At 34.5% G+C, this 6,902-nt stretch overlaps 1 non-coding gene across 1 annotated transcript; it reads left to right on the forward strand.

Moving 5' to 3' along the window:
- The first annotated feature begins 875 nt into the window (after positions 1-875).
- Positions 876-4,797, forward strand: LOC117148956. Its single transcript, XR_004459960.1, has one exon. It is a non-coding gene; the product is annotated as a large subunit ribosomal RNA (ribosomal RNA).
- The last annotated feature ends 2,105 nt before the right edge of the window (positions 4,798-6,902 follow it).

Consider the following 6,902-nt stretch of genomic DNA (forward strand, 5'->3'; position numbering starts at 1 on the left):
TAAGTGTGTGTGTATATGGACATAATATACACGCGTTGCGAATATGTATTGTTCATCTATGTATGAGCATACGTTGCTATGCAACAACCTAAATATACAATGTTGTACCTGTCATCCATCAGGTTAATGTTTTATTAAATTTGCAGTATGTGTCACCAAATAGCAACCATAACCAGATTTTATGATACATAATGCTTATATAAATAAGAATATCGCAACATTTATTTTAGGTATAAAATAAATTTATTGAAGGATTGATATATGCCAGTAAATGGTGTATTTTATTTCTTTCAATAAAAACAATATTGATATTATATAAAAATGAATTATAAAACTCTAAGCGGTGGATCATCGGCTCATGGGTCGATGAAGAACGCAGCAACTGTGCGTCATCGTGTGAACTGCAGGACCATGACATCGACATTTTGAACGCATTCGCAGTCCATGCTGTATGTACTTTATTAATTTTATAGTGCTGCTTGATACATTGGTTGAGGGTTGTAGACTATGTAATTAAGTTGTTTTAAATTTTTTATAAGCATATGGTATATTATTGGATTAAATAATGATTTTTATATATATTAAAAAGAAATGAAAACATTATCTCACATTTGATGTGAAAACGAAGAGAATATTTTCTTTTTCAATCAATAATACTGAGAAATGTCTAGCATAAAAATTGAATATTTTTCATCTAGATTGTCTTTTTAATGATTCGGAAAAGAAAATCTTGGTTTTGTTATTATTCTTCGTTGGTTCGTTAAATGGATAAAAAATAACTTTGCTTACAAGAACTATTGGAACTATTTATAACGAATTTAATTGATTGTTTTATCATTTATATATAAAGAATTTATGGCAAAAATAGTTATATATACACCTCAACTATATGGGACTACCCCTGATTTAAGCATATTATTAGGGAGGAAAAGAACTAACAAGGATTTCTTAGTAGCGGCGAGCGAAAGAAAACAGTTCAGCACTAAGTCATTTGTCTATATGGCAAATGTGAGATGCAGTGTATGGAGCGTCAATATTCTAGTATGAGAATTATGATTTAAGTCCTTTTAAATGAGGCATTTACCATAGAGGGTGCCAGGCCGTATAACGTTAATGATTACTAGATGATGTTTCCAAGAGTCGTGTTGCTTGATAGTGCAGCACTAAGTGGGTGGTAAACTCCATCTAAACTAATATAACCATGAGACCGATAGTAAACAAGTACGTGAGGGAAAGTTGAAAAGAACTCTGAATAGAGAGTTAAACAGTACGTGAAACTGCTTAGAGGTTAAGCCGATGAACCTGAATATCCGTTATGGAAATTCATCATTAAAATTGTAATATTTAAATAATATTATTAAGAATAATGTGCATTTTTTCCATATAAGGACATTGTAATCTATTAGCATATCCCAAATTTATCATAAAATATAACTTATAGTTTATTCCAATTAATTGCTTGCATTTTAACACAGAATAAATGTTATTAATTTGATAAAGTGCTGATAGATTTATATTATTACAGAGCGTTAATTTTTCGGAATTATATAATGGCATAATTATCATTGATTTTTGTGTTTATTATATGCTCTTGTATGATTAACAATGCGAAAGATTCAGGATACCTTCGGGACCCGTCTTGAAACACGGACCAAGGAGTCTAACATATGTGCAAGTTATTGGGATGTAAACCTAATAGCGTAATTAACTTGACTAATAATGGGATTAGTTTTTAGCTATTTATAGCTAATTAACACAATCCCGGGGCGTTCTATATAGTTATGTATAATGTATATTTATATTATTTATGCCTCTAACTGGAACGTACCTTGAGCATATATGCTGTGACCCGAAAGATGGTGAACTATACTTGATCAGGTTGAAGTCAGGGGAAACCCTGATGGAAGACCGAAACAGTTCTGACGTGCAAATCGATTGTCAGAATTGAGTATAGGGGCGAAAGACCAATCGAACCATTAGTAGCTGGTTCCTTCCGAAGTTTCCCTCAGGATAGCTGGTGCATTTTAATATTATATAAAATAATCTTATCTGGTAAAGCGAATGATTAGAGGCCTTAGGGTCGAAACGATCTTAACCTATTCTCAAACTTTAAATGGGTAAGAACCTTAACTTTCTTGATATGAAGTTCAAGGTTATGATATAATGTGCCCAGTGGGCCACTTTTGGTAAGCAGAACTGGCGCTGTGGGATGAACCAAACGTAATGTTACGGTGCCCAAATTAACAACTCATGCAGATACCATGAAAGGCGTTGGTTGCTTAAAACAGCAGGACGGTGATCATGGAAGTCGAAATCCGCTAAGGAGTGTGTAACAACTCACCTGCCGAAGCAACTAGCCCTTAAAATGGATGGCGCTTAAGTTGTATACCTATACATTACCGCTAAAGTAGATGATTTATATTACTTGTGATATAAATTTTGAAACTTTAGTGAGTAGGAAGGTACAATGGTATGCGTAGAAGTGTTTGGCGTAAGCCTGCATGGAGCTGCCATTGGTACAGATCTTGGTGGTAGTAGCAATAATCGAATGAGACCTTGGAGGACTGAAGTGGAGAAGGGTTTCGTGTGAACAGTGGTTGATCACGAGTTAGTCGGTCCTAAGTTCAAGGCGAAGCCGAAATTTTCAAGTAAACAAAAATGCCTAACTATATAACAAAGCGAATATAATACACTTGAATAATTTTGAACGAAAGGGAATACGGTTCCAATTCCGTAACCTGTTGAGTATCCGTTTGTTATTAAATATGGGCTCGTGCTCATCCTGGCAACAGGAACGACCATAAAGAAGCCGTCGAGAGATATCGGAAGAGTTTTCTTTTCTGTTTTATAGCCGTACTACCATGGAAGTCTTTCGCAGAGAGATATGGTAGATGGGCTAGAAGAGCATGACATATACTGTTGTGTCGATATTTTCTCCTCGGACCTTGAAAATTTATGGTGGGGACACGCAAACTTCTCAACAGGCCGTACCAATATCCGCAGCTGGTCTCCAAGGTGAAGAGTCTCTAGTCGATAGAATAATGTAGGTAAGGGAAGTCGGCAAATTAGATCCGTAACTTCGGGATAAGGATTGGCTCTGAAGATTGAGATAGTCGGGCTTGATTGGGAACAATAACATGGTTTATGTGCTCGTTCTGGGTAAATAGAGTTTCTAGCATTTATGTTAGTTACTTGTTCCCCGGATAGTTTAGTTACGTAGCCAATTGTGGAACTTTCTTGCTAAAATTTTTAAGAATACTATTTGGGTTAAACCAATTAGTTCTTATCAATTATAACGATTATCAATTAACAATCAATTCAGAACTGGCACGGACTTGGGGAATCCGACTGTCTAATTAAAACAAAGCATTGTGATGGCCCTAGCGGGTGTTGACACAATGTGATTTCTGCCCAGTGCTCTGAATGTCAAAGTGAAGAAATTCAAGTAAGCGCGGGTCAACGGCGGGAGTAACTATGACTCTCTTAAGGTAGCCAAATGCCTCGTCATCTAATTAGTGACGCGCATGAATGGATTAACGAGATTCCTACTGTCCATCTAGCGAAACCACAGCCAAGGGAACGGGCTTGGAATAATTAGCGGGGAAAGAAGACCCTTTTGAGCTTGACTCTAATCTGGCAGTGTAAGGAGACATAAGAGGTGTAGAATAAGTGGGAGATATTAGACCTCGGTTTGGTATCGTCAATGAAATACCACTACTCTTATTGTTTCCTTACTTACTTGATTAAATGGAACGTGTATCATTTCCTAGCCATTATACGGATATATTTATTATATCTTATGGTATTGGGTTTTGATGCAAGCTTCTTGATCAAAGTATCACGAGTTTGTTATATAATCGCAAACAAATTCTTTAATAAACGATGCATTTATGTATTTTTGATTTGAAAATTTGGTATAACTCCAATTACTCAGGTATGATCCAATTCAAGGACATTGCCAGGTAGGGAGTTTGACTGGGGCGGTACATCTCTCAAATAATAACGGAGGTGTCCCAAGGCCAGCTCAGTGCGGACAGAAACCACACATAGAGCAAAAGGGCAAATGCTGACTTGATCTCGGTGTTCAGTACACACAGGGACAGCAAAAGCTCGGCCTATCGATCCTTTTGGTTTAAAGAGTTTTTAACAAGAGGTGTCAGAAAAGTTACCATAGGGATAACTGGCTTGTGGCGGCCAAGCGTTCATAGCGACGTCGCTTTTTGATCCTTCGATGTCGGCTCTTCCTATCATTGTGAAGCAAAATTCACCAAGCGTTGGATTGTTCACCCATGCAAGGGAACGTGAGCTGGGTTTAGACCGTCGTGAGACAGGTTAGTTTTACCCTACTAATGACAAAACGTTGTTGCGACAGCATTCCTGCGTAGTACGAGAGGAACCGCAGGTACGGACCAATGGCACAATACTTGTTCGAGCGAACAGTGGTATGACGCTACGTCCGTTGGATTATGCCTGAACGCCTCTAAGGTCGTATCCGTGCTGGACTGCAATGATAAATAAGGGGCAATTTGCATTGTATGGCTTCTAAACCATTTAAAGTTTATAATTTATTTTATAAACGACAATGGATGTGATGCCAATGTAATTTGTAACATAGTAAATTAGGAGGATCTTCGATCACCTGATGCCGCGCTAGTTACATATAAAAGCATTATTTAATACAATGACAAAGCCTAGAATCAATTGTAAACGACTTTTGTAACAGGCAAGGTGTTGTAAGTGGTTGAGCAGCTGCCATACTGCGATCCACTGAAGCTTATCCTTTGCTTGATGATTCGATAAATAAATGATTTTTCCTGTAGCCAAACAAACACCTCGTCATCAATTTAGTGACGCATATGATATTGTCCCTATCATATAATTTTTGATATAAAGACTTTAAAGAATTATATCAAGTTGCCAAATACCTCGTCATCAATTTAGTGACGCATATGATATTGTCCCTATCGTATAATTTTTGATATAAAGACTTTAAAGAATTCTATCACGTTGCCAAATACCTCGTCATCAATTTAGTGACGCATATGATATTGTCCTATCATATATTAATATAAGACTTTAATGAATTGTGTCAAGTTGCCAAACCTCGTCATCAATTTAGTGACGCATATGATATTGTCCCTATCATATAATTTTTGATATAAAACTTTAAAGAATTGTATCAAGTTGCCAAATACCTCGTCATCAATTTAGTGACGCATATGATATTGTCCTATCATATAATTAATATAAAGACTTTAATGAATTGTGTCAAGTTGCCAAACACCTCGTCATCAATTTAGTGACGCATATGATATTGTCCCTATCATATAATTTTTGATATAAAACTTTAAAGAATTGTATCAAGTTGCCAAATACCTCGTCATCAATTTAGTGACGCATATGATATTGTCCTATCATATAATTAATATAAAGACTTTAATGAATTGTGTCAAGTTGCAACACCTCGTCATCAATTTAGTGACGCATATGATATTGTCCCTATCATATAATTTTGATATAAAACTTTAAAGAATTTATCAAGTTGCCAAATACCTCGTCATCAATTTAGTGACGCATATGATATTGTCTCTATCATATAATTAATATAAAGACTTTAATGAATTGTGTCAAGTTGCCAAACACCTCGTCATCAATTTAGTGACGCATATGATATTGTCCCTATCATATAATTTTTGATATAAAGACTTTAAAGAATTCTATCAAGTTGCCAATACCTCGTCATCAATTTAGTGACGCATATGATATTGTCTCTATCATATAATTAATATAAAGACTTTAATGATTTGTGTCACGTTGCCAAACACCTCGTCATCAATTTAGTGACGCATATGATATTGTCCCTATCATATAATTAATATAAAGACTTTTTAAAGAATTGTATCAAGTTGCCAAACACCTCGTCATCAACTACTATATTATGGTTGCGCCGACCTCTCATATTGTATTCTCTTATGTCTTCATAGGATTTTGGCAATTATACGAGTAAATTAAATAATATACATATGAAAATGATTAATTATTATATGTATAAGGGAAAAAATGCTGAAATATTCCCATATTATCTTAGTATTATAGAGGAAAGACCGTTGCCGACCTCTGATATTGTTCAAAACTTATGTATTTATATGATTTTGGCAATTATATGAGTAAATTAAATAATATACATATAAAATGATTAAATATTATATGTATAAATGTATAAAGGAAAAAATGATGAAATATTCCCACATTATCTTAGTATTATAGAGGAAAGACCGTTGCTGACCTCTGATATTGTTCAAAACTTATGTATTTATATGATTTTGGCAATAATATGAGTAAATTAAATAATATACATATGAAAATGATTAATTATTATATGTATAAATGTATAAGGGAAAAAATGCTGAAAATATTCCCATATTATCTTAGTATTATAGAGGAAAGACCGTTGCTGACCTCTGATATTGTTCAAAACTTATGTATTTATATGATTTTGGCAATTATATGAGTAAATTAAATAATATACATATGAAAATTATTAATTATTATATGTATAGGGGAAAAAATGCTGAAATATTCCCACATTCTCTTAGTATTATAGAGAAAAGCCATTATAGTGAGAGGGTATAGTAGTGTAAACGACCGGAATTACGACAGAGGGTTCAAAAACTACTATAGGTAGGCAGTGGTTGCCGACCTCTCATATTGTTCAAAACTTATGTATTCATATGATTTTGGCAATTATATGAGTAAATTAAATAATATACATATGAAAATTATTAATTATTATATGTATAGGGGAAAAAATGCTGAAATATTCCCACATTCTCTTAGTATTATAGAGAAAAGCCATTATAGTGAGAGGGTATAGTAGTGTAAACGACCGGAATTACGACAGA

Source organism: Drosophila mauritiana, chromosome X, assembly GCF_004382145.1.
Source record: "Drosophila mauritiana strain mau12 chromosome X, ASM438214v1, whole genome shotgun sequence".
Lineage (NCBI taxonomy): Eukaryota > Metazoa > Arthropoda > Insecta > Diptera > Drosophilidae > Drosophila > Drosophila mauritiana.